We start from the raw sequence: 6,305 nt of genomic DNA on the forward strand, positions 1-6,305 counted from the left end.
GAAAGAATTCTTACTTAGAATGTAGGAAAAAGAAATTAAATTGTTAAATATAAAAAAAATTAAATTAATAATGAACAATATTTATAAATCTTATAGTTTATACATTCATTAAAGATTCAAATAGAAAAAAATTGATGACTAAGATAGGAAGAAATATCATTTCTCTAATATTTCTCAATAATTGTTTTGTTATATTATTATTTTTTGACAAAAATATCATTTTTAGATTGTAAAATATTAACAGTTTTATAAATCCATATATCGATTGGAAAAAACTATCAGGAAAAATTATGGATATATTTCTTTTAAAATAGTGATATTTCAATATTTCGTTCAACATCCTTAAACTGTACCCCTGAGCATTGGAGGGGGGGGGGGTTTCTACAGCCGCAGATACTTAGAATTGAATGTATATCAGTACGCATCCAGTACTCAAATGGTCATTATTTAGGAGACGTTTAGGATTGGCAGCTTTCCTAAGACATGTAATGAATAAGATGTATCATTTCAAACTCTCATATCATGTTTAAGAATAATTAGAATATATGTGTTTTCACTCTAAAGATCTGAAGATTTCACTCTATTGCTAAAAACCTTTTTTTTTGTGAATTCATTTTTTTAGAATAAGCATCTTATTATATATTAATTATAAATCTAACTATTAGACTTAATTCCATCCTATCAAATCTGCCGAAGTCTCTGGAAAGATTATTTCATTCCTCAAACAAAATACTGTTTTTAATCCATTCCAAACAGGTGTCCGTTTTGGTTATTCCACACAATCGGCTCTAATAAAAATTTCCTCAATGCCCGATTCCTCTAAAGACAAAAGATCACAACCCTTGTCCTCTTTGACTTTTCAAAAGCCTTCGAATCTGTTGATCACATAATATTTCCTCTCAAAACTGCACAATATTTTTCTGTCTAATAGTTCTTTGAACTGGTTTTACTCCTTCCACTGCCAAACTCTTGTTATTCCTCATAAACTCCCCTTATCATCACTACTTCTCTCACACGTTGTTTCTCAAGGTTCCTCACTCTCACCAATCCTATTTTCCATTCATAGATAAACAACTTGTGGAAGTGGGTGATAATAAATAAATAACTGTGCTACTAACTCCAAGGACCTAATCCGGCTGTGGCAAATAATTATTTTCTGTTTCACTGTAAGCGTGAGTCAGCTCTGTGGGTTCAGGAGCCCTCCAGAGTCCACCCATCCTCATAAAGTGGGTAAAAATCTGGTGGTCAAGTTTTTTTCATTTAATTTCATTTACGAAATGAATGCTGTAAGAATGCAACAGAACCTTCATAAATTAATTGAATACATGTTGCTCCATGATGCATAGGCAGGGTGATCTATAATATTATTACCGACTCAGGTGCCAGAATGAGAAAGCTGGCAGGTGTTCAGTCTTCTAATTCATTGACCTTACTTCAACCTGAGGCTAATCATCCTATAAAAAAAAAACTATAAGAAAATTCAAAATCATATGGGTTTCCTAAACTAATATATTCTTTTAAAAAATAAATAAATACAGTTTTTGGATTTATTGTGAATATATTTAAATATGGTTCGATAATAACTTTATGTGCTTTTATTTTGTTAAAAAAAAAATCATGTCCTAACTTATATAGTGAATGTCATTCTCCCAATGATTTGAAAATCCATAAAGTTAAGCAATTTGAGGACCTATTTCAAACTGCGAAAATTGTGGTAAAACATTACTTAAAAGATGCTATTGTACTAGAAATTGCTTATATATACTATTTAGAGATCGGTTTTCAAAAAATGTTCCATATTTTCCAAGGTAAAAGGCAAATTTTAGGGAATTATCCTCAGACCCCCGGTAAGTTATCAAATTTAGTGAAAGCTGTTGGGAAATTTTAGATTTTCTACAACTTGTACATACCCATTCCTTCCTAGTAGTACGTTTCATGACAATTTTTTAATATTTATTTATTGCTATTTGCAACTGTACATTATAATACATTTAGTAAATCTGATCTACGTTAAATTGGGATCACCAGATTGGATTCCGAACATCCCACTCCACTATCCAGCAATGTCATCGTGTGGTGGACGTTGTCTCGTCTTCTTTGGAGCGCAGAATGTACTGCGCGGGAGTCTTTTTTTATGGCTTTTGATCGAGTTTTGCACCCGGGACTGCTTTACAAACTCCGTAAATTCCTACCTCCTACATATTTTCTCATCATCCGTTCCTTTCTTACTAATAGATTATTCCAAGTAAACCACAATGGTTCCTATTCATCTCTCTATTTTCAGTCCGCTGGTGTTCCTCAAGGTAGTATTCTCGGTCCCATCCTCTACACCGTCTATACAGCTGACATCCCAACAACCCCTAACACTATCCTTAACACGTATGCTGATGACACATGTGTGCTCACAGTTAGTAATAACCCTTTGATTGCATCCCAAACTCTCCAGTCCCATATCACAATCCTCGAAGAATGGTGTCGAAATTGGAGGATAAAAATAAATCCCAACAAATCACATTTACTCTTCGTCGTAAACCTGCCGACTGCCCTACAGTATACTTTAATAATGTGGCTCTTACCTCTGTAGAACAGATTCGTTATCTTGGACTACATCTTGACAAACGACTAACCTGGAATCCTCACACAAGACTGAAAAGACAGGAGACTGTACGCAGATTCATACTATTACAGCACTTACTAGACAAACGGTCTAAACCTCCAACACATTACAAAAGACTGATCTACATGACAATAATAAGGCCCATCTGGACATACGGAGTTGAGCTTTGGGGCTCCACTAAGCCTTCTAATTCCTCTCGTATCCAATCTTTACAATCCAAAATCCTTCGTAAAATCCTCAATGCTCCTTATTTTGTTACTAATAAAACCATCCATAAAGACCTAAATGTTCCTTATGTAACCGATCTAGCGCGAACCCGGTATTATTCCTTCCATAATAAACTCTCTAACCACCCAAACCCACCAGTTTCTAACCTTGCTTCCTCTTCCATTCCTGGCAATCCTCCGAGGCGCCTGAAAAGAAGATGGCCTCTTGACCTTATATTGTAAACTGTTTTTAGAGTTCTACTACTGGGTAGTTTCTCTACATGCTGTATCATATCATTATGTCATCATGGTCAATTTTACTTTTTGTATTTTTTATACAGTTGTAAATATCAATAATTAAATAAAAAAGTTAAATTGGAGTGTTACTGGCGTGTAGAGAAACTACCCATTGGTAGCACTCAAATTAGACGTTAGCTGGTCTCGTGGCTATCTTCTTTTCAGGTGCCTCGGAGGATTGTTAGGAATGGAAGAGGATGCAAGATTAGAAACTAGGGCATGACAATTTTAAAATTAAATATACAAATTTTATTTTATATATTTACTTTTTTTTCGTATAAGTTTACAGTTTAGTCCGTATTTTATTTTTTTCATGGAACTCACTTATTTATTATTACTTTTTTAATATTATCTTTACCATGGATGTATTTATCCTGAAGTAGTCTTAGGTTAATTAATATTTTTCTGGGTGTTATCTTTATTTTTCTTTTCCTCATAATGATCTGTGAAAATGTTCTGTTTTTTTGTTTTTCTCTTTTATTTATAATAATAAATATCATCACTATATTTTTTCCTTATATTATTCGTTCTAATTCTTCTATGTTACTTTCACATTTATCCTAATTGTTTTTTAATGCTTTGTTGTATTGTATCATATTTTATTTATTGGGAATAGAAACTGTCTTCTCTTTTATGTTTTTGTTTTATTTTCGATAAATTTTCCTTATCTGTTTATATTGTAAATTTAATCCTATTTTGGTATTTATTACATTTTTTTAATATTTCTTCAGATTATTATATTATACTTGCCAAAATATATTCACATAATGTTGAATTCCCCCTATTTGGTTTTGGAAAAACTATATTTCATAAACTATAAGACGTACAGTTAGTTGTCTATGAGCACTTTAATTGAAACTAGTACTATGAAGTAGTTCCTATTTATTATCTTCGTAAGAGTAGCAGTTTCCACGGTATTATCCCAAATCAATCCCAAAAGCTTGTTTTCTCCTTATTTGAATTTAAAGTTGTCTTTTACGTTTTATATTAATTCTGTTTTTATAATTTAAAGAAAAAATGGATTATTTGCAATTTAAATTAAGAAATAACTTAATCAAATAACTTGTATGCCATTTCTTTATATTATAGACGTTTATAGAAACCTCTAGTAACCCTCCGTAGGCGGGCCCCTTAAATCCAGAGTCTGGGCTGAGTACTTAGATCTTCTATTGACGCTCACGGACGAAAAATGTTCTTCGTGGAAAATTTGAAATTTCAATTTTTAGTTTTTAGAAGGGTGGTAATAATGTTTTCAGCTTGGTGATAACAGCTAGCTTTAATTTAGATTTAAGCAATAGGTATGGAAATGAGTATATTTATTATTTCTGAGGTATAGTACCACTATTTTGACCAACATTTCAGATGAGTTATTGAGTTTTAACTAAGTAATGACATTTTCGTATATTTTACTTGTCTAAATTCCCTATAAATAACATTACTTAAAAATTGTATCTGCAAGCTTTCTTACATCATGCAATAGTCAAACTTAAATTATAATGTACGAGGAGAAGATGCTTGGAGGCTCTGATTAAATGAAGTAGTCAGGTAGTCAGCACAGTTGGGCAAAAAGTAATTACCATTCCTCCACAATTACTGTAATTTGGAATTGAAGAAATGAAATTACAGTTTGAAATAATTATAATTGTATTTGCAGTTACTTCATGAACTACTGTAATTGTATGGTGGACCCCCAATTAAAATTACAAGATGATCTACAATTGCATTCTTATGGAATTGTTATGTTTCTCCCAAAAGTCCAAATAATTGTATTGTAATTCCAATTACTTAAGACTAAAATAGAACAAATTATTTTACAATGGCTCCAAAATAAGAAAATGTTATCCAGTTAAGCATTGAACACTGACATATAGATTTATTTTATCTTTTTTGGTTTCTTTAAAGAACAGATTTCTAACAAGGGGTCTCTTTATCCGAGATTTTTCAAAAATCAAAAATATCAATAGATTTTATCAAGATTTTATCTTTCATCTGATAAGGATTAAGGAGATAAAATTTAGAAGTAAAAAAACTGATATAATTTTTGATAAAGATTAAAGACAAGTATGAGGTACTGGCACTGTATGTCTGAGTTAAATGCTTTTAAATATTTACTTAGTTGCATTTTCAACTAATTTCTATCAATCATTTAATCTTAATATCTTATAATTTTAATTTTTACTTAGTTTAATAATATTTCATGGTCAAAGTATAATTAAAATAAAATTGTAACACCAAATTTACGATATATATACTATAAGGTTAATATAATTATAAAGTAAATTCCTTATTGGAATACTTCCAAAACTATTTTTTGCTGTTCTGGTCTGAGGAGAAGTTGAATTAGAAAGAACAAATTTAGTGAAACTACTGAGAGTCCACAGATTGATTAACTTGAAAATTTTCAAAGTGTATAAATATCTTTCTCTAGATGTAATATGTGTAATATCAGGAATAGCACCAATAACATTTAAAATTGAAGAACAAATAAATTTATTTTTTGTTAAAAATTAGAACTTTTGAAACAAACCAAAGAGAGAAAAAAGTATACCATCCCAACATTGGATATAGCACTTTAAATGTATACAAAACATTAATGCCAAAAATACAGTAACCATTAAGATTTATATGGACATAACTGGATGTTAACTGATTCTATTTTTACTAGACTAGAATATAATAAAATGTACTGACTGGGCAAAGGCTATACAAATAACCAAGCATAAATAATGCCTATCCTGAAAGAACTTCAACATTACTGAAGAATAGTTAATCTATACTAACAGAACAATGAAGATTCATTTACTATTATTAGACTCATTTAAAAAGCTACAGAATAAATGAACCACTAACTTTTAATGTTAGGAACATTTTGTGGTTGTTGGAATGATAGACTTATATGCCAAAATGGCAGCCAATGATGACTATGGCCAGTTTGTTTACAAAACAGATTAACATGTAAACAATAAATAAAGATCATCATGTATTTTTAAATTGAAGGGAGACAATACTTTTATCTCAGTGGTTGTTAATCTAATTATCATTTATATTAATAATTTTATTATTTTATTATTACTTAGTGGTTACATTAAAATATTAATGAAAGGAATATGGTCCGGGTGCGGTCAAGAAAAACTCAAATAGTAGAAATATACTAATTTAATGAGCCAACGTTTCGCCCCACGTTG

At 30.6% G+C, this 6,305-nt stretch overlaps 1 protein-coding gene across 1 annotated transcript in view; it reads left to right on the forward strand.

Moving 5' to 3' along the window:
* Positions 1-6,305, forward strand: part of LOC106691080 (G1/S-specific cyclin-D3) — a 27,485-nt gene that overhangs the window by 13,093 nt on the left and 8,087 nt on the right. The gene's annotated exons all lie outside the window — the stretch shown is intronic.

The sequence above is a fragment of the Halyomorpha halys genome, unplaced genomic scaffold (genome assembly GCF_000696795.3).
Source record: "Halyomorpha halys isolate HHAL.00 unplaced genomic scaffold, Hhal_1.1 Scaffold2068.1, whole genome shotgun sequence".
Taxonomy (NCBI): domain Eukaryota; kingdom Metazoa; phylum Arthropoda; class Insecta; order Hemiptera; family Pentatomidae; genus Halyomorpha; species Halyomorpha halys.